The sequence below is a fragment of the Uranotaenia lowii genome, chromosome 2, assembly GCF_029784155.1.
Source record: "Uranotaenia lowii strain MFRU-FL chromosome 2, ASM2978415v1, whole genome shotgun sequence".
NCBI classification, from domain to species: Eukaryota; Metazoa; Arthropoda; class Insecta; order Diptera; family Culicidae; genus Uranotaenia; species Uranotaenia lowii.
Genome location: NC_073692.1, coordinates 163,674,480 through 163,699,899, shown reverse-complemented (window position 1 = coordinate 163,699,899; position 25,420 = coordinate 163,674,480).

The window sequence follows — 25,420 nt, the reverse complement described above, 5'->3', positions numbered from 1 at the left end:
TGGTAAATTTTTCTGGTGATTGAAATCCTGGTGATTTTTCATTCTGGGCAATGGTTTTCGGGAAAATGGAGTACAACCTTAGAACACTAAATATCTTTTAAATCTACATGAAAGTTAAAAGCAGAGTTTAAATCTATACATTACTCTTCTCTCAATCAAAGATTTAGATCTTGCGTAAATATCTTACTTTTAAAAATTTTAATTCGGGTAAGATTGATCGCTTTTTCATAATTTTTCGATATTTTTTTTTCTTCTGACAGGGATGTGGCATGTTTCATATTTTTAAAACAAGTAGGTACTGGACTGCTATCAACGAAAAACATGATTTCAGAAATTTATTAGACTTCTCTTATTTTGATATAACAACAGATTTCGTGTTTGTTAAAAATTTGATGTTTTGGATTACATTAATCAGTCTCTAATTTGATGGTTCTAACGAGTTTTCTTGATCATGAAGGATACAAAACACCTTCGTGATATTTACAAATGCTAGTTTACCAATCGCTAAGGCTGTTCGGAACAAACTCAAATGGTATAAAATAAATCATGAAACTCTGCAGAATTAAACACAACACTTTCGGTGGCTCAAAGATACTAAATTTGTAACTTTTGGTCCAGTGAATTCTGAGATATACAATGATGAATTTCGATATTCTTAGTTTAGATGTCTTCGCGGTCCGAAAAAAAAACCAAAATCACGGTCCTTAATGTGTTAAGGCCGAACAACAATTAAAGTCGGAAGATAGATAATGATGCTGCGAAAATTAAGGAGCTACATTTTATTTACAATATTCAAAAAATTTTCGCTACAAAAAAAAAATTGCCTTCATTCAATTCTCTAGGCCCTCGCACTATTCCCCATTATTTTTTTTCCTTCAAACTGTATCATTTAATAGGGTTACGGTATCTTTTTGCCCAAAATTGGCTTATTCTTGGAAAATATCCCTATTTTTTTAATTTCAAAAATTTACCCAAAATACAAAAAAAAACTACACAACAACTACACATTTATTTAGAAAAAAAAGTTGAACTCTCACCTAAATCATTCTGCTACTTCTAAACACTCTGATTTCATCTGGAAGAGTGTTTGTTTGCGAGCCTTCGAACAAATAAGATTTAATTATTATTATTATTTTTATTAAAAACATTTTACCATTTTTATGGCATTCGTGTCTGTAATATTTCAAGATTTTGAAGAAACATTTTTACTTTCATTTGAAATGTTAAAAAAACCAAGTTTTCACCAATTTCAATCTAAATTTAGTTATTGATGATTATGTGGAACAAATTCATGGTGATCAAAGTTAACGCGGTGATCAATGTTACCCCATTTTACGGTATTTGATATTGAAGATTTTAACTTATTTTACAACTTTGCTGAAGACTGCAAAACGAACTGACTTATGCTCTTAGAAAAATCATAGACTAAGCTTGCATTAAATCTTTGAAATTTCGTCATCATTTTCATATTTTGCAGAATTGAGAAATAATGCCAAAAAAACGTTTATTACTTTTTTCTTAAAATTCAAAATACAGGTTTTATCTCAATGATTGACTAAACATTCATTTTATCAATCATTGAGATAAAACCTGTTTTTTCAAAATCCTATTTCCTATTTTAATGAGCTATCTCTTAAACTTGAACTTATAGAAAAATATCTCTAGCTGCACATTGTGAATCAGCGCTTCCAAATAATCTCAAGTAAGATTTTAAATTTTTTGCACCTCGAAAAAATGTGGATTTTTTTGCCATGAATTGGATGTACCAGCTTGTGGGTACAGCCTTAAGACTAGTTTGAAGAAAAAACAAACACAGATAATTTTCACATTGTTGTGTTGTGAGCCTACTTGGTTGAATAATTCAACTGAATCAAAGTAATCTTTACCGAACTTTTCATCTACCGTGGTTGAATTAAAAAAAATCTTTCGATTGCTTTGATACAGATAATTTGTGACTCCTTATCCTTTTGGAACTTGTATTGATTATTATTACCATACCATATCTTTATATCACAATTTCTTTTGAACTTGCCAGTAAAATCAAGGATAGTTTTTCGAAAACACGCAAACCGCTAAAGATTATGAAAATCAATTCAAAGGGAAGTCCTTTCGGAAGCTTTTTTTTCGTTAACAACTTTCTATAAGTTCTGATTTTGAATAACTATTTAACGACATATTTTTAATCTTGATTCCCTAGTTTATCCCTGAAGAAAACAAAACCGAAATTAAAAAATGAAAGTCCACATTTTCGTCTCCTGTTCGTTCTCATTTACCCTAGGCACACAAGCTGTGATCTTTCCACTTTCATCAACACAAAACAAACTGACCGAAAACAAATAAGAATAGACGGAGGCCAGTAAAATGTAAGATTTTTAAAATTGTTAATTAAGTTAAAATTTATAGTTTAAAATATAATTTTAGTGTCCACTGAAGAGGAGCGAATGCCATAGTAGCTCGAAACGTATGGACAACTGGTAAAAAAAGTTTAATCATTCGATAACCCGCCGAAAAAAGTCGATTATTCAATCCAAATAATTAATAAAACTGTCTGTTAGACATGGCACAATTGTAAATATTCAAAATACAGTCTAAAGAAAATTATGTTGTGGAAGTTTCTCGATAAATAGTATTATTGCGTCAACCAATTCTTACCGTTCAGTTTCCAAACAAACTAATGTTTTTCCAACTGCAACTGCCTCTACATCCACAAATTGGTACTCGTATCGTTGTTGATTTGTATTTTAATTTCACTTTTCAAACATGCTCTCGATTATTTTTTTTTTTTTTTTGCTTTTCAGCTAACACCATTTTCACCACAACGATTCACAAAACATACACTTTAATTAGACTTGTTGTCGGACAATTGTAAGCCAGTAAATCGGTTGTTGTCGATTTTTTTTGCAGCGACACTATTTCGTTATATTTCAATTCAAACACATTTCAAAGACGGAAACATCATCAGCAATATCACTGACTACATAGATTTAGCAAACAACGGCCAGACTGACGTTCGCCAGACGATGAACTATGTTGATTATTTTTGGACACTGACTTTTTTTGGCTGCCCCACCTTCCTTTACTTTTTCGTAGATTAACGGATTTCAGCGTAACAGCTGTTTCAGAAAAGTATTCACTAGATTTTTGCACTTTCACTCACAAGTGCATCACAATTAACTTCCCATTCAGCGAGTGATAATCTGATTCACCTTTTACATTTGGAATGCCAACAAAAACAGCTCCCTTCATTCATACGGAAAACGCGAATGAATATCTTTAAGTATTTATTTTCGCTTCCTGCCGTTTGTTGGATTTACTAAAACGCAGATGCCATCTGCACGGCACTACTGTCGGAAAAATGCGTCGAGCGCGCTTCTTTAATCTATTCAATTCGGGCACTGCAGAAAAACTTCCTTTCCCTCGAACTTTATTCGCGCGTCGTTGTTCGTTGTTTGCGGTTGATCATCCCCGGAGGCGTCTCGTGGGGAATCCGAGATGTAATCAACTGTTCGCTCTAATTTGCTGGGCTGCCGGGCTAAACTTTTCCATTCACACCGGAACCGAGCGAAAAACAAAAAAAAACTTTTACGAATCTTTCACCCACTTTTTCTGCTTCTTTACATACAGAGCAAGGACACGGATTGCGTTGATTAGATACTCCACTGGTGTTTCGAATTTGCGAACCTTGACCACGACACTGGAAACGGCACACACGAATCCCGCGAACCAATCCCGAAACGCTTATAATCAATCAGCTGTTAATCCTGAGGGTTCCGATTGATTAAACCACTCGTGACCACCACCTGTTTGGGGCCCGTCGTAAGCCTCCCACTTTTGGTTGGTCAGATGGCGACTTTAACGCTGGATTATAAGCTCCCACGGCTGCCGGACCGCAGTACCACATAAATCAAAGTGAACGCACGCGCTCCGCCACTCTAAGTATACGTACGAACTACTTAGGGCGCTCCTCATCAGGACATCCCACCTTGTCAAACAAAAAACAACAACAGTAGCTACAATGGACAGGAGTCCCAATCCATCGAATACCGAATACACCGCATTCACTCTTCAAAGACGTTCCAAGAGCTGAAGAGGAAAAACCGTCCGAACGGAACCACCGACGAGATAAAACTGAATCCGACTCGACCGAGCAACGAAACGACAACCTGCCTGACTGCAACCAACTGATGACGACAGAAAATATCCTTAGACGGCAGACAGCAGATACTTGAACATCCCTAGTTGGCGCCTCACGTTAACGCAGAACCTGTCACTGGTTTTGGGCGGCAGCAACGATGGGAGAACATCGAACGATTTTACAGGACCGTTTTCCGATTACTGGCCCAGCATCCAGCAAACCAGACTGTAAGCCAGTGAGCAAAAGCTGCCTTGTTCCTCCTAACATCAAAACAAAGACCTTCCCAAGCATCCATCCACCCACTTTTGCCTATCGCTTACCACGTGCCATCGCAAACAGCGAGCCGGCTCGGTGGAAATTCTCTTGTGTGGTCGCAGAAATCATACCGTGTTGGTTTCATTCTCAGGAGAGAAGGTTGCCGTTTCGTTGCCTTATCACTATCAGTCAGTTGTTGTTTTGCTTGTCGCATGGTCGCTCTGCTTATTATCTCGATCTCTCCCTCTCTCGGGCTGTTATGAATGTTCTCAGAGTCTGGGGTAATCGTTTTGGGGAAAATTTCACTTCTCGATTGAGAGTTTCGCCAGTGAGGAGTGAGGAGTGAGAAAATTCAAACAGACACGTTGTCGGAACTAGAAATCAACCGTTTTCTATTGAAAGTTTGTCGCCAAGCATCACCCATTCAAAAAATGTCCAACTTTGAAAGGCCAAAACATCAATAGGAAATATTGTTTCGTCACCCAATTTCGGCTAGAGAACGGAGAAGAATATGGTTACAATCTGAGATAATTTTGACTTATTAACTATGTCTCCAAATTGGTGTTTGGACTTTTCAAGTTAAGACGTATTTTGCGTCATCCACTCTTGGCGACGATTGTGTTAATCCTCAATTATCGCAAAAAGTATTAATTTCCCTATAAATTTTAGATTCAAAATATAAATGTCTTTGAGAATTACAACTAAATAAAGATGTACCGAATATTTGGTCGGCCGAATATTCGGCGCCGAATATCGCCAAAAAACCGTTAAGCCGAATATTCGGCTCACCGAATAGTTGAGCTAGGTATTCGGCCGAATAGGCCTAATATTTATTTTTTTACATTTATACAAGAACAGATTTGTAATTTTTTTTTTCCAAAAGTAATATTGAAAAAGCTTCAAAATCATCTAAAACTTTTGGTTTTAGTTAAACATTTTGGCTGTATCCGGCTTTTTTTTAACTGTAGATAGGTTTATATTTTGATAATCGTTTATTCCAAATTTTCTCGATATATCCAGGCTTGCCCATAAACCTAATAAAGAATTCGGTAAAAGTTAAATCTGTTTGAGATGGCAAATTTTTTTTTACTTTCCGGATTTTGCCCGGGTTTATTCAGTTTTTTTTCCAAAATCAAATGTCTCTGAAAATTTTTAAAACGATTTTTTAAAGGAAAATATATTCGTTAGATACGATTTGAATACTGCTGTTGTAATTCGACGAAAACTTTAAATTTCAAGTAATTTTGTTTCTTTTCCTCTTGTATGTTTGAGAAAAATGCCTAGTTTCTGTTCAAATTTTCCCTTTTTTTACAAGTTTTTGAAAAATCGTTCAGACCCGGCCGTTTCCATACGTGTTGTAGTAAGTATTGTATGCTGAAGGTTAAACATCATCGTTCTTTGTGGCAACTATTTTGATTAAATCTAGCAAAAATTAGACATTCATCTAATTAGAAATAAAAAAAGCAATTTCAAATAGCTTGGAACCTGTTTTGGCATGTTTTGTCCCAGATTTCACTAAAACCCATTTGTTTTTGTAATAAACGTCCTTGAAGCGACAAGTCATCTGATTTCCTTTCAGAAAATGGTGATATTTTGAAAATCAAAGAGACCTCTACATAAAAAAGATCTGATACATATGCTTGAGAATAATCGACTTAAAAACATGAGGGGCATTAAGATAGCAGAAATAGAAGATTTCCATTAAAAATAGAAGTATTTCTATTCAAAACTCAACAGAATATTCGACCGAATATTCGGCCGAATATTCGTTGGGCCGAATAGTTGAAAAGGTCAATATTCGGTATTCGGCCGTTCGCCGAATACCACTATTTGGTACATCTCTACAACTAACCCTTTTTAAGTGATTTTTTTGTTAAAAAATCATTCAGGCTCTCGTTGTTACACTGAACTCAACTTATCTAAGCTGCATCTTATTTCTGAAGAACAACTTTGCCTAACCGAATGGAGGTCTAATAGGAACCTGAATTTGGCCAAAGTTAAAGGTGATTCCAGGAAATGGAACGATAGGGAGAATCGGGGTGTTACAAAACATATCAGAAACAATTCTCGGCCCATAAAATCCAAATAACATCTTTTACGACAATCGACCAACCAATGACAAGAAAAAACCATTTGAAAGGACGTAAAAAAAATCAAATTAAATTATTCAATTTTGAATCCATCATAACTTTTGATTGCTTCATAGAGGTTCACGGTCATCAAAGTTGTTCTTCAAATCTGGAACAATAATACCTATACAGCTCATAGAACTTGAGTTCAGTGCAAAAGTGATTCCATTCGTAAAATGGAGCTCATTTCGGAAAATCATTGATTATTTTTTCTTACTGTCCACCGAACGATCACGCTTATATTTATTGTTAAATAATCTAATACCCGACAAAAAGAAACTTACTGAATACAATATTGGAAATTTGGATAATGAGTTGAGCGCTATTTATCGTCAACTTGATACGAATGAACATCGATTAAGGTCATATTTGCAAACGGAGATGTTAAATTATGGCTAGAAAGAATATAACGAAACAGGTACAGAATTGTTTTTGTCATTATAGAAGATATACAGTTGCGTTCAAAAAAGAATAAAATCACGTTAAGCTACGCAACCACTTTCAACTTTGACTAGCTGCCATTTCTCTATCGGTAGTTAATTTTTCATGAAATTTTTACACAATTTAGTTCAACTATCCAACTAACACTTTACAAAATTTTAAGTCTTTAAAATGACTGAAAACAAAGATACAGCTGTTCCCGTAAAAAGGGTAATTTGGAACTGCTTCACTAAATTTGCTGTATCTTTGACAATTTTCATTGTAAAACCTAGAAATTTGGTCCAGAGATGTGAAAATGTGTGATCTAGTACCAGGCTAAGTTGAAAGAGGTTCATTATCGCTCAACAGACGATTTTATTCTATTTTGGACGGATGTTTGTATGGAAAATATCGCAATCCATGTATTCTTGATTGTTTCTTTCACAAAATCAAAATTTATCATAAAGAGTGTTATGGATTGATAAAAACTTCATTTATGCTTTGTATAGAAACAGAAAATGTTTCAACATAATTCAAAATAAGAAGAACAGAGTGTCAGAAAAGACCTGCTTAATATAGAGACTAATAAACAAATTCGATACAAAATTAAAGCGGGTATTTAATATATTCGCTATTGTGTTTGAATATCAGAACAATTTCTATTTCTAAACAAAACAGGAATGACGTTCCTATCAATCATCAAGATTATTTGTGATAAATTTTGATTTTGTGAAAGAAAAAACCAGGAAAACGTTGATTACGATGTATTGCATACAAACATCCGTCCAAAAAAGAATGAAATCGTCTGTTGGGCGAAAATGAACCTCATTTTCTACCCGCACCATTATTGATCACGTTTATCGATTTTGACGAAACTTGGCCTGATACTAAATCACACATTTTTACATATTTGGACCAAATTTCAAGATTTTTCTATGAAAATTGTCAAAGATACAACGAATTTAGTGAAGCAGTTCCAAATTTCCCTTTTTCACGGGAATAGCTGTATCTTTGTTTTCAGTCATTGTAAAAACTTCAAATTTTGTAGAGTGTTAGTGTTATAGTGTAGAGTGATATGACAGCTTGTCAAAGTTGGAGGTGGGTGCGCAGCTTAACGCGATTTAATTCTTTTTTAAACGCAATTGTATAAAGTAACGATTGAGAAGAACCTGTTCAAAACACGGCATTGTGGTTAGAAGTACGTTAAAAAGATTATTACGTGGAAAATTTTCCAAATTTAAATTTGAATTTGTTTCAAAAAGTATCCGTGAAATTAGAAACTAGAGTATCCATTTCCCGGCAATTTTTTCGTTCCCGGGAATCGGGAAATCTGGTGGCCTGTTTCCCGGGATCCCGGGAAATATTCAAAAACATGTAAAATATATGCACTTCGATTCAAATATACATAGGGTGAGTGCTCCTACTTCGGACCTAGAGCCTACTTTAGTTCTAAAATGTCGAAAATTGTATATAATTCTTTTTGCTGGCATAGAATTAATATATTCCTAGGCGCACAATGAACTCTTATTCTTCCTGAACCCAACCATACCGTTTGTTGACATTTAAAGCCTTTCTGATTAAATTTTCAACGTTTTTAAAAATGTACCCCCTCATTAGTAGTAAATCAGACAGCTCATTTAGTGGGGCGCGTTTTAAAAAATTAGAGTGTTTAAGGAAAAATCACTATTTTCTACTGTCGAAGCCAAAGTTTAAAGGAAAATTACTTTCATTGTCAAGAATTTGAACCATCCTACCAATTTTTCTTAAAATTCATGAAAATCAATGGAAAACTCGGAAAATTTGCAACGGGTCCAAATATTGGAAACTTTCGACTTTGATGTTCCATGTTTAGACCTAACATCACTAAACTTTGTATCAATACTAACAAATCAACAAAGGTGCGAATTTTTGATTGAGGCATAATTCTGAATCAATATTGAATATTTCTAACAGTTTTTGCCAGCTTAACGAACATAAACTACAAGTAAGAAGACACAAACAAGTTTCAGCTATTGTTCTGCTGATAGAGCTGACGGGGAATGAAAGTGTTTGTGATATTCATAACAGAAATTCAATTGTTTTTTAAATGTTAAAAAGCTGTAATACTTTTGTATGATAATAATTGATTGAAGATTATTTTCAATTAATTTGTTTATTTATTTTCGAGAAATCATACTTTTATATGAATTTTAATTCTAGGTCCATTTAAAGGAACCGGCCCAGTACCAAAATAGGAACAGTAGGTTCAATGTTGGAACTTTAAATCATCCATATCTTTTTAAATCTCTCAATAACGGCGAAACTTATGTTGAAAATTTTCATTGAAACTTGCAAATAAGATCATGACTTATAAATGAATTCCCTAAAGGATATAAATTTCCCGTCAATTTTTGAGAAAATCATGATTATTTAAAAACCACCGCTTAAAGGGTCCAAAGTAGGGCAACTAACCCTAGCTTATCGAACCTTTCGTGCATACAAGCCCATAATTTGTTCAAAATATACAATTCATAATGTTTTGAACTTAATTTTTAATTAAATAAATCAAACTGTTTTCAACAATGATAAATTAAAAACATTCTAACGAACTATAAAATAACCTGAATAAGTCAAATAAAGAATTCATCCATGCAATAAGGGGTTGATAAAAAAAAATTTTGTTATTATTTGTTCGATTGTTCCAACCATTTTTCGTTTTTCTGAACACTTTACATATTTCCTCTTCATATGACACAAAAAAAACGATGTATTCTTCATTTTGAGGTTTTGAAATTCATCTGGCTTTCAAAGCCAAAGGTAAACAAGTGCATCCAATCTATTCAAACTAATCTATTTGAATAAAAAAAAAATACACCAAATGGCTACAAAATGTCTACTGTCACAAGAATCGGCCTATTCTCAATAAGTTTTGTATGACTTCATTTTCAAAAAGAACCATAAGAATAATTCCCGAGGGTTACATGCTTTTCTGGAGAAGCAATTTCATACACGTCGGGAATTCCCGGGAATGAAATTACGATTCCCGGGAATCGGGAATTCCCGAATTTTCCAAATTCCCGGGAATTCCCGCCGGACACTCTATTAGAAACATTAATAAACAAAAAAAAATTATAAAGAACTTGTTTGATTGTAACATAAATATTTGTTAAAATAATGCAAAGTAATGTAATGACTTCGTAAATGCAGATTAAGTTTTTTTTACAAATACAAAAACAAACTGTTGAAAATGTAGGACGACATCTTCCCGACCATAGGAGAAAAGATTAAGTGTGTAAATAACGCTCAAATTATGTTAGAGTGGGCAAAAATGTATGTGAATATGCACAGCAAAAATTGTTCCGATATTACATCTTAAATGTAAACACAACTTGCGTCGCAAATGTTGTCTAATATAATATGTTTACTAGGTTGAGTCAAAAGATGTAAAAAATTACACAAAATCATTGGATTTTTTTCCCGTTTCAAGCTACGCGTAATGAAAATTAAGCTTTAATTAAAAGTAAAGATTGAAAATTTATTTCTGATTAAAGCCATGGTAAAACCATTATTTCAAATTGTCCTTTCAACACACTTGACTTCAAAAAAGCTTGGTTAGCCGACGATTGTAGGCCAAATGTAACCATAAGAGAATTATCGTCCATAGGATAACCGAACCACAAAATTGAATTTCACTTCTTGAAAAATCCAGACTAAAGGCAACATCCCTTGCGTATAAACTTTCATTTTTCTGCAGATGTGCTGAAACAGCTTTATTTAAAACAAATTATTTTCTGTCAAGCCGGTGAACCAACGTAAAACTAGTATTATTTCTTGATATCGTTCATTAATGAAACCTCAAATCTGAATATGAGTTCTGTCCAAAGTAAAGCAACATTTACGGATCTTCAATTTTAAATTAGATTCTAATAATTGAATTCCGGCAAAGTTGGTGATAATCGAATAGATTAAAAGTTTATCTATCGCAGTTGCCACAATTGAATTTTTGAATTTTTGAAAAATAATCAGAACTTAAAATAGAAATTCCTTTACCTATAAAAATGCTGTAAATTTGTTTCCCAAAAAAAAAACTATCACTTAATCACAGATGACATCTTATTCACAGTTTTTTGAAAAAAAATTTTTTTAGCAGATTTTTTGAGACAATAAATAATAAAGATTATCAAGAATTTTCAATCAAAATTAATTTGACAAAAAAATATCTACATAAAAAGTGCATACGAAATCTTTACTGTCCCAGATAAATCCTTAAGATACATTAAAAGAAAAAATGATTCAAATACTGGAATAAAAACTTTCTTTGCAGCTCTGTGAAATAAAAAATATTTTAGTCGTGAGAATGATGTTTGTAAACTAATTTCATTGTTTTGTTTTGAACTTATTCGTTGTTATTTCATATCTTTTTTATTTCGCGGTATGTGCAAATGTGAACTACGATCTCACCGGGCCCCTGAGCACTTCCACCGCCCCACAAATTTCAAACTAAGTTGACCGCCCTCTGGAAGCTCTCAACGCCCCGAGGGGGTGGTAGGGACAACTTTGAAAGCCGCTGGTTTAGATACTAGAATTTAGCACTTTTATTCTGGAGTCTTAAGTGAAAGGCATGGATAAAACGCATTATACTTCAAAGAAATATTCTAAATTTTGTTCATATTTAATCTCCTTCAAATAAATCAGCACCTAAATGTGCAAAATTTTTAAAACTTGCCAGAATTCCTGAAAAATATTCTTAAGTTTGTCAAAAGATTCACATATAAAGGGTGATACGGTCAAAATTTGGTCAAGGGTAAACGCGTGTAAATCGGTGAAATCGTTTATTTAAAAAATCAAATTAAATTTCTTTTTCAAGTTTAATTAGTATAAAATTCAGGAAAAATATTCAGTTAGGCTTCCGCTTTTCCAAATCCGAATTGCCGGGCCTTACGCTTAACCCTTGTCATCAGATTTTGTACAGCCACCTTGTCCACCTTCTTCGCCGCAGAAAGCCAGTTTGCCTTGAACTGCTGCTCGTCCTTAACAGTATATTTGATCTTCTTTAGAGTCCGCTTGACAATAGCCCAGTATTTCTCAATCGGGCGAGGCTCTGGCGTGTTGGGAGGGTTCTTGTCCTTGGAAACCACCTACACGTTGTTGGCTGCATACCACTCCATGGCCTTTTTACTGTAATGGCAAGATGCCAAATCCGGCAACACAGTACGGAACAACCGTGTTTCGTCAGGAAAGGCAGCAGACGTTTATTCAAACACTCTTTCACGTAAATTTCTTGGTTGACAGTTCCGGAAGCTATGAAAATGCTGCTTTTCAAGCCACAGGTACATATGGCTTGCCAAACCAGATATTTATTCGCGAACTTTGACAGTTTCATGTGCTTGAAAATATCTGCTACCTTTCCCCTTCCTTTTGCCGTATAAAACTCCTATCCCGAAAGCTGCTTAAAGTCGGCTTTGACGTAGGTTTCGTCGTCCATTACCACGCAGTCAAACTTCGTCAGCATCGTCGTGTACAGCCTCCGGGATCGCGCTTTGGCCGTCGTATTTTGTTTATCATCGCGATTTGGAGTCATTATCTTCTTGTATGTCGATAGTCCGGCTCGTTTTTTGGCTCGATGCATGGTTGTAGACGATACACCCAGCTTATTTGCGGCATCTCGGAGAGAGGGGTTAGGGTTTTGCTTGAAACTACCGGCAACTCTCTTTGTCGTTACAGCGGCTTCCTGTTTTCGATTTCCCCTCGGTCCAGACTTCCTGGCTGTCGACAAACGTTCCCCAAACACTTTAATTACATTTGTAACGGTTGATTTGACAACTTTTAGCGAATTTGCCAGCTTTACGTGCGAGTAGCTCGGATTTTCGCGATGTGCGAGCAAAATTTTTTACGCTGCTCTTCTTCCTTGGACGGCATTTTGACAACTGAAGAGTGAATTCCAAAATCAAAATAGGAGCAACATCCTGCACAAACACACACACACCTTCAAAATGAGGGGTGTTAAGGTTTTTTAAATGCAAAATTGAAAGAAATACGTCAAGTTGATATTGACCAAATTTTGACCGTGTTTTACCTTCATTCTTTGTGTTCTAAAATATGTTTCCAGTATGCTAGAAAGCTCAGAATTTCAGAAATTATAGTTCAAACAATGACAAACAAGTTTGGAGAAGATTGTGACGCGATACGAGTTGACAGTAATGAGTTATCCGCAATTGAATGTGTGATTTTTTTTCGCATTTCTTTGATATATTGTGAACGGTGTATGGGATAATAATCTCACTAATTGATCACATCGTCACACAATGAGAATAACAAACAGAAAGTTTGTGTCCTACACATTCAATTGCTGATAACTCATCACCGTAAATTCTTATCACGTCTTTGCCTTTGTTTGAACTACAATTCCTGAAATTCTGAGCTGTCTAGCATACTGGAAACATATTTTAGAACACATAGAATGAAGGTATGTCGATTTTTCATATATTTTGCCGAAAATCTCCACACAAAGTCCTTTGCGCCAGCTCTTGCTTCTGACAAATGACCTGAAACTTTCAGAAAGTCATTTTTCACCTAAATGCACCAATCTAGGGGTTGCCGCGTTGAAAAAAATGTTGTAAAAATCCTCCCATACAAATTTGGGCCAGTCTAATATACCTGGCCAGCTGGCAACTGATTGAACATTCTTATTATAATGTCAGTTATATGAGGAAATACATCTTACCCGTTGGCCACTAATGGGATTTGAACCGAAAAGTTTTCTGGCCGATACCGGGTATCGAACCCAATACGTCTGGCGCCAGCCTATTCGCAATACCACATTGATGCTTCCCTTATTAACTCATGTTAATGTTACTTAAAAATTCTGCAACAAATCATGGATAAGTTTTGGACCAAAACGAAGATTTTTTGACCCCAAGATTTAAGAAATTCAAATATGACCCAAAATCGACTCAGTCTAATGTTGCATTGCAAGTAAAGTAGGAGAATTTTTATCATTATGAAACCCTTTAAGTGCTGTTGATTTGAAATTATTCTCTTCAACTGATGTTCAAGGTTGATATTTTATTGAATTTAAACTATTCTGAACCGAGAGATTTTTTTATTAGATTTTTCAAATGAAATAATAATCACTCTATTAGCGACATTTCAATACTTTTCTCTCGATATGTATCACGTTGATGTCTATGACAAAGTTGAAGCCAAGAATTTTTCCTATAATATCATGTTATTGACATGGCGTTTGATCTAAACTGTATTTTATTTATTTGCCACCTGTTAAAAGCCACCTGTTCATTACTCATGAGTTTAAAAATGTCTCAAAAAGATAGGAATAAAAGGCTCCAAAATTGTTTATCTTAGACAGAAATACTATCTCAGAGGACAATAATACAGTTATTACCACCCAAGACTTTATTTATTGTCACTTATATTGTATACAAGAAATGTTCGAAATAAACATATTTCAAAAATTAAATTAAATTTTTAAATGATAATGACCATGTGTTTAGAAAACATACACTTTATTGCTTAAGTTAACCACTGTCTTAAAACCAAAAATAGAAGTTTTCAGCATTAAAAAGTTGAGCATGTCGACCTGAAAATTGATTGAATATTTCAAATAGGGATTTGTTTTTAACAACTCAAAGTTGCATTCAATAAAGAATTAAATCAAGTGAAGCTGCGCAGCCACTTCCAACTTTGACCAGCTTCCATTTCTCTCTGTTTATATTTTTTCATGAAACTTTCACACAACTTAGTTCAACTAACCAACTAACGCTCTACAAAATTTGAAGTCTTTACAATTACTGAAAACAAAGATACAGCTATTTACTAAAAAAACAGGAAGATTGAAATTTCTTCACTAAATTTGCTGTATCTTTTACCATTTTCATTCAAATATTCTGAATTTGGTACAAAGATGTAAAAATGTTTGATCTAGTAGCTGATCAAGTTTCATCAAAATCGATATATTTACGCGATCAAAAATGGGGACGCATAGAAAATGAGGTTCCTTTTCTCCCAGCAGACGATTTAATTTTTAATTTTTTTGGACGGATGTTTGTATGGAAAACATCGTAATCCATGTATTCTTGGTTTTTTCCTTCACAATATTATAATTTTTTACAAAGAATGTTGTAAATTGATAAAAACTTCATTCGTGCTTTGTTAAGGGTAAATAAAAATTCATTTGATTCAAAAGCATTTTTATTTGTTTCGAAGAAATGCTTTAAATTGAATCAATACTTTTTCTTTGTTTTAAATAAGGTATTGCTTTTTATTCAAAAGACTTTTCATTCAATTTTATGAAATTTTTCATAATTCCAAACGTGTTTGGGTTTCAATTGAAAAGCATTTGTTCTTTGATTCTATTTTTTGTTCCTGAAAATTCTTGTATCATAGAGAACAGACGTACAAGCTAGCCTACGAAACTTGTGTAAAATATCCAACGACCGTTTTGACCCAATTTTTGTTTTTTGGCTGGGCCACCAGAGGTCTCCAAACACACCAAAGGGAACTGTCAAAACGAAACTGAAAAAATAACAAAATTTTAATCAGTTTTGACAGGTCGTATAAACTGTTTGGCATGTTTCAAGAAAATCGTTTTTTATGTTTCGTTAAATTTTCGCCACGTTGCATAATGGAAAAATATTTAAAATTTAGTCCCTGTTTCCTTAAAACTAGAAAGTACTATATTTTGAACAATGTAATGCCAAAAAGATTCTCGAAAGTAACCCGAAAGTAATTTTGACTGCCTCAGAAGTGAAATTCTGTCTAATCAAAAGTAACTCTCATTGCATTTATCTTGCAAAAAAATTTAACCCGTCTATATTAGAGCTGTATTAGTTTAATTTGAATGTGTTCATATGCGATAAGCCTTTTCGAAAACTGGCACTTGAAAATTAGATTTGTAACTTTTGAACGGCGCAATAGATGGCACTGTTTCTAGTCAATTTTTAACGTATTTTTTGGATGCCAGTATTTGAAATTTTACACACTTTTTTGAAGATTTTTTGTTCAAGCTTGTACGTCTATTCTCTGTGCTAGTACAACAAATAAATTATCGTCCTATTGGTAATAAAAAGAAATCGATTATATTCTCACACTTTATATTTCTCTGTTTATGTATGATCAACCTTCCATATCGTCGATTTTCCCTAGGATTAGAATTTTTGGACCGGTTCAACTGTAAATAAAATATGGATGGAATTGAAGCTTAAAAAACGGCTTTAAGCTAGTAATTTATCACCTAACATAATATAAAAAGTACTGTGAAATGGGTGATATAATGTCCAATTTTCACGATTGTGGTTCAAACCCCGATCAGCCTTCGGTCCCAATTCCGGTAGTCATTTCTGGCATTGCGATCGCTTGCATGCCACTGTTCTCGATCCCGTTCCTTCTTCCTTATTCGCGGCTCTTATATGTGTATCTGAATATAAAAAAATAGATCAATTACACCCTCAAATTTAATAATTATGTCGTATTGAAACTTACTATCTTTTCTCATAGTTTCCCTCAAGACCCCGATCACAATCCACGGTAACGATGAGCATCATACCTTGTACGAGCCTGAATCTTTAGCTTTTTCAATCTGCTGTTCCTTGGAGCCTGTCCGGCCGCATAGGCTGTCTCGAATTCTAATAGTTTTCAACTTTTTATCCTACTCCTTTGCCTTCTTTTCAAAAAAAATATCGTCAGAATATTAAAAAATGTTCATTTATTCATGGCACTAATAATTTCCTTCTGATTTAAAGTACAGTATATTAATACGAAATTTTGATACATTGATTTAAGATAATTTTCTTTTCTTTCGATCAAAAAAGTTTTTAAATCTTAGAAATAACATTAAGATTCATAATAACTAGAATCTTGATTGAAAGGAGTAGTTTATTCGTTTCAATAGTACAAGTTTTCTCTGCGTGCAACAAAATAAAATTTGTCCGAAATTCAAAAACAAGCTCCCTTTGTTGGAGCTTCTGGAAATGTAAATGTGAGTACGACTCTTGAAATTGATTCATTCAAAGAATCAAATATATATTTTTTTTATTTTACTAAAGACTTTTTCATCTAAAATTTAAAAAAAATTATTTTTGTTGTTGTATTTTTGAACAATTTCATAGTTCACCAAACATGAATTATACATAAGCCTCAAAACATTGATGGTTGACAATATAACGGTTAGAATCCAATAGCAGCCTCTTATTAGATAGTCTATCAAAAAAATTAAATCTGATTAGGAATTTATTACATTCTTTCAAATTCTTACAAAGCCTCAAAGCAGTTAGAACAGGCACAAAACAGCTGATCCGATGGGATAAGAAGGGAATGTTTTCTATGCTCTCGAAAAAAACTCTCTTCCACCGGAACTTTTTCTCTGAAATTATCTTATCAGTAATCAACTCTATAATTTGTTCTCTTGCTCCATCTCGCTTCAACCGCTAGCACCAACCACTCCCGTTTTCTCTCACTCTCGTATATGTTTCGCCGGAAAATTTCCCAAAAAAGGGGAATTCCTGGTAAACGAACGAAAACCCAGAACTGTCAACCGGAAGCACATGCGCGCGACGAATCCGGGACCGTAGCAGTCAATTCATGAAAACACCCAACGATACGCGTGGTGTGAATTGGATGCTGCTGACCCCTGCCTGCCTGCCTGATGATGGGGCCGATAATAATTCTGATGCTTAACCGAAACCGAAAGCACTTTTAATATCGTGGGACATTTTTAACACGAAAAATTTTTGTCCGTTTTTTTTTTTTTGGTTTTATAGTTGCTGGACAGTAGCAAGCAGCTGTGCCAAGCCATGTTTTATGTCCGGTAACTATCTGCAGGGTGGCAAATTTGCTGTGTTTTTTTAAAGAACCTGACCACCCCTTGCAGCAGATCGGCTGAGAGCCGTGAACTTGGAACCATTTTGACCGACCACCACCCGACATCGATTTATGCTTCCACACAATGGAGCATGAAAACGGAACGAACGTTCCAGTTATGCTGTCGAGGTTTCGGGAGTTGTTTGATGTGCTCTCATAATTTTAAGAGAAACGGAGCTCCCAAACTCATAGGTACTTGGTCAGGCAGCACCGACCTTTCACGAGTCATCTGTCCAGTGAAATGCTCCGGGTCCACCTAGCCGGCTAGGAACCGGAAATGAAGAGTGGGAATATGCAAATCGTTCCCATCTGCAATCAGACTTAATCATTGTCAATGTGGGAAAAGGAAAGCCCAAATGATTCCGTGTTTGGTTTTTGCTTCCCCTTTTTATGGGGCCACTTGCATTCCATCCTTCTCGTCATTTTTTTTCGTCTCTTCTCTCTACTGGTCTAGTTTTTGCCTCGAACCCAAAAGGATTCCAGTAGGGCAATGGAGCAGCACCATCAGCTTCATAGGTTGAAAGTTGGAAGTTGGAATCCCGGCATAGGAAAGGAGCAACCGGAAGTGTGGCTAACCATAACCTATGTCGTTTGTCGTGACGCATTGGGTGGCTGGCTAGGGTTGGTTGGTTTGAGACTTTAAGAATTCATGGTCGTTTTCTGGTATCTACCCATACGGTTTTGCCATTGCTTGTGGGGTGTGGTTGAAGCGTTTCCTTTTGGGTTCTTCTCCATTCCACTTTTAGGAGGTTAGTTAAATTGATTTTTTTCTGGTATTGAGGTATTTTTTAATGAACGAGGTTGATATGATCTTTGGTTATAAATAAAATAAATGGGATGAAGAATCAATAAACAAAAAGTTCTGGAAGATATTTTGTTTTGCAAAAAAAAACAAAAATTTCATTACCGTTCTATAGAGAAATAAATCGATGTAACTCTTTTGTACCATCAGTCACTTTTTGACGTAACTCGTATCATAAAAAAGTCTGCATAGGAGAAAGAAGTAGGAAAACCTAATTTGAAGTGCAATTGGTGCATGTGCATGAAATTTAAAGCCAAAAAAAGTACAAATTTCCATACTTGAGCCTCATTGAGCAGTCCATTAAAGTAAACCAAATAATCTGAAATTTGGCATTAGGAATGATTTTAGCCCACCCCCCACTTCCTCCTGCCTACATTTTGATTCCGGAACATACCCTTATTTTTATACCACTCAAAACATGAATTCTAAAAAAAACCAGTTGAAGTAATTTTCGGTTTGCATTTTGCATAAAACTTTAAAAAATTCAACCGCATGAAGTTTCTCTTTCCTAAAGTTCATCAAACAGAAAGATTAATCAAATTCTTTATAACTCACTTTTTCTAAATTTTGGAAAATTCGACGACTTTCTCTGAGTCTAAGTCCTGATGGTTGAAGATTTCTTACAAATATTTTTTTTATTATTAATCTTGTTATCAATGTTCAGAAGCTTGCACATATAATATACGGCGTATTACAGGACACGACACTTAACGTTCTTACTAACATAAAAGGAAAGCTTTTATGTTAGTAAGAACGTTAAGTGTCGTGTCCTGTAATACGCCGTATATTATATGTGTAGTATAAGTTCTTACGTTGGCACAAAACCACCAAAATTCAGAAGCTTGCTCGTCCAAATATCTCGGAATTATTTTTTGTTTGAAGTTTTTACAAATATGACAGATTTTCTTTCTTCGGTACCTGTTCAACCTGTTCCAATGTGGAACCAGTTAAAAAAAACAGATCATTTCATCATTTACCTAATCAACTAGACTAATGCTAAAAGGTAGATAGACCATTTCTAGTGTAAGTAGGTAAAACATAAATAAATGTGTCATGAAGTTTCACGTTAATGTGTACTTAAGAGTTGATCAAGAATAATTAATAAATTGCTATTATTTGGAAAAAATGAAGGTGTCCAGAATTTTGAATTAGCAGATGCAAATACGCCTACTGCCGTTTGAAAGCTTACAAAACAACATATAAAATTTATGCATTTTGAGGGTGATATTCCTTAAACATAAGCCAAGAAAGAATTTTAAGAATTTACCAACTCTCAAAACAGATATGAGAAAGTTTTTCTTATGGATGAACTGCCTCCATGACGTGGCAACCCTATCTTTTGTTCCATAAATTTAGGAAGTAGGCGTATGCTGAACCGCCAGCACGTGTTTTTTTTCGTTCTGTAAAATTTTTTATTAGAATATTAAAAAAACTGTATATTTGAGGAATTCCAAAACAAATACAGTAATAGAATGTTGGAAATGTTCAAATACAGTGTTCTTGAACAACATGTGCGCGTGAATCAGGAGGAGTCATTCGTGATCTGCCAAAGGAATCGGTCGATGCTATGTTTGCTCCGTGCGCTTTGGTTTGGCAAATTGTAATTACAAACATGCACGTTATGCAAGTTAATGCATATAATGTGAATAAAAAAGAGTTTTCAAGTTTATTTAATGGCGAAACAAGAAAATTTCCCATTTATAAGCCAAACGTTTCGTAATGTATTACGTGAAAAATGGTTTTGTGTATGTGGGAAGAGAATTTAGCTATGCTGAATTGAAGGAGAATGCTGAAGAAATTTGGTGATACATGTGGGTTCAGACATGTTCTAGAATGAACCAGATATTTGCAATAACATTTGAATGTAAATTTTTCGGTATCTGAGGTAGAAACTCATTCGGAAGATTTCGCGAAAAGAGAAGCTAATATTTTTTGCCACTGACAAATTGTGATCAAATTGTTAAATTTTGTGACTGCTGCGATCTTTTCAAATTTTCGTGGGGAAGTGCAATCAAGTGGGTTGCTGATATCTACCTAAGGAAATGTGATAATCATGAGCAGGAAAAATAAAAGTTTAGTATAATTTCTGCATCTTTTGTGGTTATTTTACATTTTTTTATGTACATTAAATTTTACAATATTCAATCTATGTAAAAGGGAATGTAATAAGAATGTAATTAAGTGACTCGTAAGGTTTTGTGCTCTTTTGATTATTTTTTTGTTCTTTTTTTTCAAGAACGAGCAAAGGCGCTTCATCCTTGGACAATGATCAGAAATTATTGTACACTGAAATCCGAAACAGTTCAAGAAAGACAAAATAATCTTAGATTTCTTAAACTATTTTATTTATTACAGCAAATCTTCAAAATACTTAAGTTTTGTAATTTCTGTGTACAAAATAAATCATTTCCAGAAAGGTCCTAGTGATTGGCGGAGTTTCTTCACATTATGCATGGTTACTTCATCAAGAAGCATTTTTCTTATCATGCTTCCAACGAAATTGCCCATTTGAAACGTATGGTACTGGTGGTCCACGTTTCTTCCTGTTCCTGTGTTTCGGATGTCTCTGCGTTCTCTGCTCCATGATAGGCCCAACCATTTTGTGTTTCTGATAGTTTTAATTTTTTAATGTTAAAATAATTAAAAACATGAACAAGGCAAGAAGAATAATAACATTTTTTTTTTTCTTTGGGACTCAGACATAAGTTTTGGCTATGGAAGTACGATTAGTGATTAGTGATAAAGTTATCAAGGACATAGATTTTTATAAAACTACAGCTTTGTCGTATAGAAGTTATCAGTTTCTAGCATTTTTAATTAGATAATACGAAAATATTGCACAAAAAACAGGAATGCCCAAAACATAAATAGGCGCATTCAGCCCGCACGGTTTGAGTTACGGAATTTTAGACAAAAGTTAAAAAAATCTTTTCTCGAAAACTGAAGGGGATTTCAACTTAAAAATTGCTAAAATGTATAGAAAACAGATGCCTGCACATTAGACTGCCCCAAATTTGTATGGGAAATTCAAAACCTGTAAAATCTTATGCGCTGCAGGCTAAAATTGTTCCTTGGTCTAGTGCAAGATCTCATGCCAAATTTGGGCCAGATCGAATCACGGTAACGGGTCGCTCAACGAACCTGAAAATTGCATGGGATTTTGAGACATTTTGTTCGGGAGAAATATGAACCAGTTTTTTATCAATAACTTTGGTTACCGTCGGCCAATTTCTTTCAAAAACGGGAGTTAAGATGAGAAAGTTATTAGGCTTCAAAAATGGGCTAACTTTTTTAAGGATGGTATGAGTCGAGGCGGTCGAACATATTGACGCCTCATTGACAGTGCTGAATACCACCGTTAAAAAAGTTCACTCATTTTTTAACCCTAATTACTTTCTTATCTCAACTCTCATCGAAATGCGGTCTTCGGATGAAATATTTTTCATAACTTAGGCTTTAAGAAAACCCGTTTTTGAAAGAAATCGGCTGACGGGAACCAAAGTTATTGATGAAAAACTGGTTTTTCATGTTTCTCCCTAACAAAATGTCTTAAAATCCCATACAAACTTCAGGCTCGTTGAGCGACCCCTTCCCGTGATCCGATCTCGCCCAAATTTGGCATGAGATCTTGTACTAGGCCAAGGATTAATTTTAGCCTGCACTCTACTGCACATGTGTTTATTCTTTTTGTACACATATTCGATGTAATATTTTATTAAATCAGTATTCTGCTTAATAGGCGCATACAGCGTGCCTCTCCCCTAATTTTGCAAAATTAAACTTAAATTGGATGGAGCTGAGTAACATACAATAATAAGTGGTTGGTTGATCATCGGTTTACGATATCTTTGTAGTACTGCATAAGTTTGTTCCTCAAAATATTTCAGTTGGAACTGTTTTTAATTTCTTCAGGAAGGCTGTTGAATTTCGTTGAACCAATGAAGGAAATTTGACGTTGGCCAAAATTAGTTGAACTTGTACTGCGCATCAAATGGTGAGATTGACAAGTATTGTGATATCGCAAACCCGCATTGAATCTTAAGTTTTGATTATTGTTTGAAGAGTTTAATTTATTAAAAACATAGGTCATAGTTTGAAGATCACAAAGTATGGAGAGAGGTAATATATTGTGAGAGCGATTTGAATAAATTAAATTGGTTGGATAGAGAAAAGGAAAATTGAATATGGTTTTCGGGCAACGATTTTCACGGGTTTGTAGACGAAAAACGAAGGATAACTAAAGTCTGCTTTATTTAATATTGGAACACAAACAATTGCGTGTAATTCAGTCATTTATTAACGAATTCATAATTTGTTTTTCATACAAATGTAGCATTTTCTTTACTCTTTCATAAAAAAAATTAAAAAAATTATTCATTGCTGTTTCGAAGAAATTCTCGTACTTTTCCCGTAATACGGCACATTAGGCGGCGCACACCCTTTTCGTCCACCGTTTTGGCGATTTGATTCCACCAGTTCTTCATTTGAGTCATGTTCCTAACAAGTTTTCCCTTTGCCTTAAGCCTCCGCTTCGTGATTGCCCAGTATTTCTCTATCGGCCGGAACTGGGGGCAGTTTGGGGGGTTGAGGTCCTTCGGTATTACGCTGACCCCGTTCGTTGCGTACCATTCCATAACCGTTTTGCTGTAATGGCAGCTTGCGAGGTCCGGCCAAAACATTACTGGACGGTCGTGGGCACGAATAAACGGCAGAATCCGTTTCTGTAGGCACTCTTTTTTTGTAGACTTCTGATGTCATTGTCTTGTCAGTGATAAAGACTTTGGTTTTCTGTCCACAATTGCATATCCCCTGCCAAATCATGTACTTGCGGGTGAATTTATCCGCAAACACGAACTTAAATTTTGCAGGTACATCCCCCCGAGCCGTCGCCAAATAAAATTTTTGACCTGGGATTTGCCCAAAGTCCGCCTTCACGTAGGTCTCATCGTCCATCAGAATACATCCGTCGAACTTGGTCAGCACTTGGTCGTACAGCTTTCGAGCACGGATTCTGGCCACATTGTTCTGCTTCAGCGTCCGATTTGGCTGTTTGCTGGCTCGGAATGACATTATTCCTTCCCGGAGACGAATTCGTCGCACCGTACTGTGAGCGGCCTGGAACTTATTGGCCAAATCGCGGTCTGAAAGATTGGGATTCCTCTTGACGGCCTTGATGACTTTCCCACGTAGTTTCCGGTCGACAGTTCCACTCCGACGCTTCGAATGCGGCTTCCGAGCCGTCGTCAATGTTTCCTTGTACTGCTTGATAACACGCCATACGGTATTTCTGGGCATTTTAAGCTGTTTAGCTAGCTTCGATGCCGACAACAATGGATTTTCAAGAAAACTGTGTACAATTTGATCTCTCCGTTCGGCTTCCATGGCGGTTGTTTACAAAATGCTATCGTTTGGTGTTATGACATAAATACATGGTGAAAGGTAATGAATTTCCCGACACGTGGGTGAAAAAAGTTTCCAAATCCGTCCACTAGGAGCGCCACAATGAGCAAAAGAATTTGTTCCAATATTAAATGAAGCAGACTTTACGCTCTGCCCCAAACAGCTATTAAAGAGTATAAACGGGAGTATACAGAAGCAAAATAAAATATAAGTAAAATATGACGTGGAACAAATGCATTCACCCTCCATAAGACTGTAGCTGATAAATATGGCAGAACCATGACAGAGTTTCGTCTAGAATTATTCCTAGATACTTGAAGTTGGTAACCTTCTCAATAGTTGTATTGGATAAATTAAGATAACAATAAAGTGCATTTTTTTCCTGGGAGAGCAAAAAATCATGTACTTCGTTTTAGTAAGATTGAGTGTCAGGAGGTTAGTTGAAAAATATTTGTGAAGGAGTTTAAAAACTTATTACCTACCTAAGGGTCCAGCGCCGATTGACCGGCGCATAGGGCTGAGATAAAAGATCTCCACTGCTGGCGATCCGGAACCAGCGTCTTCACTTGCTGCCAGCCAAGGTTCTCGTCAACTGTGCGGATTTCAGCGGCTAGACTTCGCCGCCACGAGCTTTTGGGCCTGCCTCTTCTTCGATGCCCATCTGGATTCCAGTCAAGCGCCTCTCTGCAAATCTCGTTTTCATCTCTTCGCAGCGTGTGCCCAATCCATCTCCACTTACGTTCTCGAATCTCGATTTCTAGCGCCTTTTGATGACACCGGCGATGAAGTTCAACGTTTGAGATCCAGTTGCCAGGCCACCAAGCGCGGATGATGTTCCGCAGGCACCGATTCACAAACTTATTCCATGTTGGTGATAACAGCATTAGGACAGTATCCAGGATAAAATAAGGTTATTTACCAATATTTACCACGCAGCGGCAGTTTGCTGACATCATTTATGTATAGTTAAAAACAGTAACGGTTCTATATTGCTGCCTTGAGGGACACCAACTTCCAAGCTCTCTAGAGAGCTCTTTGCCTCATTAACACGTTCGTCGCCACGCTCATTTTGGTAGTTTTGCTAGCCGGGCCCAAAAAATTTTTCAGAGAGAGAAAGCAAAGAGGGAGAACTCCCATATTTGAAACGTGTGGCGATGCTGAGCGGTAAACTCAAGTAAGAGAGCGTCACCTGCTTTTTGATGTGACGGGGCCCCCCAGGAAATACACCCGTCTGCCGAATATGGGTGACGTGGCGACGAACGTGTTAAAGATGACAAATTGTTTCCTGTTAGCTGAGTAGCTGCGTATAAGATTGTTGGCTAGGCCTCTTATGCCATATGACTTCAATTTTTTAGTAATATACCATGATTAAGGATGCCAGATTGCCCGGTTTTATGCGGGTTTGCCCGGATATTTCATACAAAA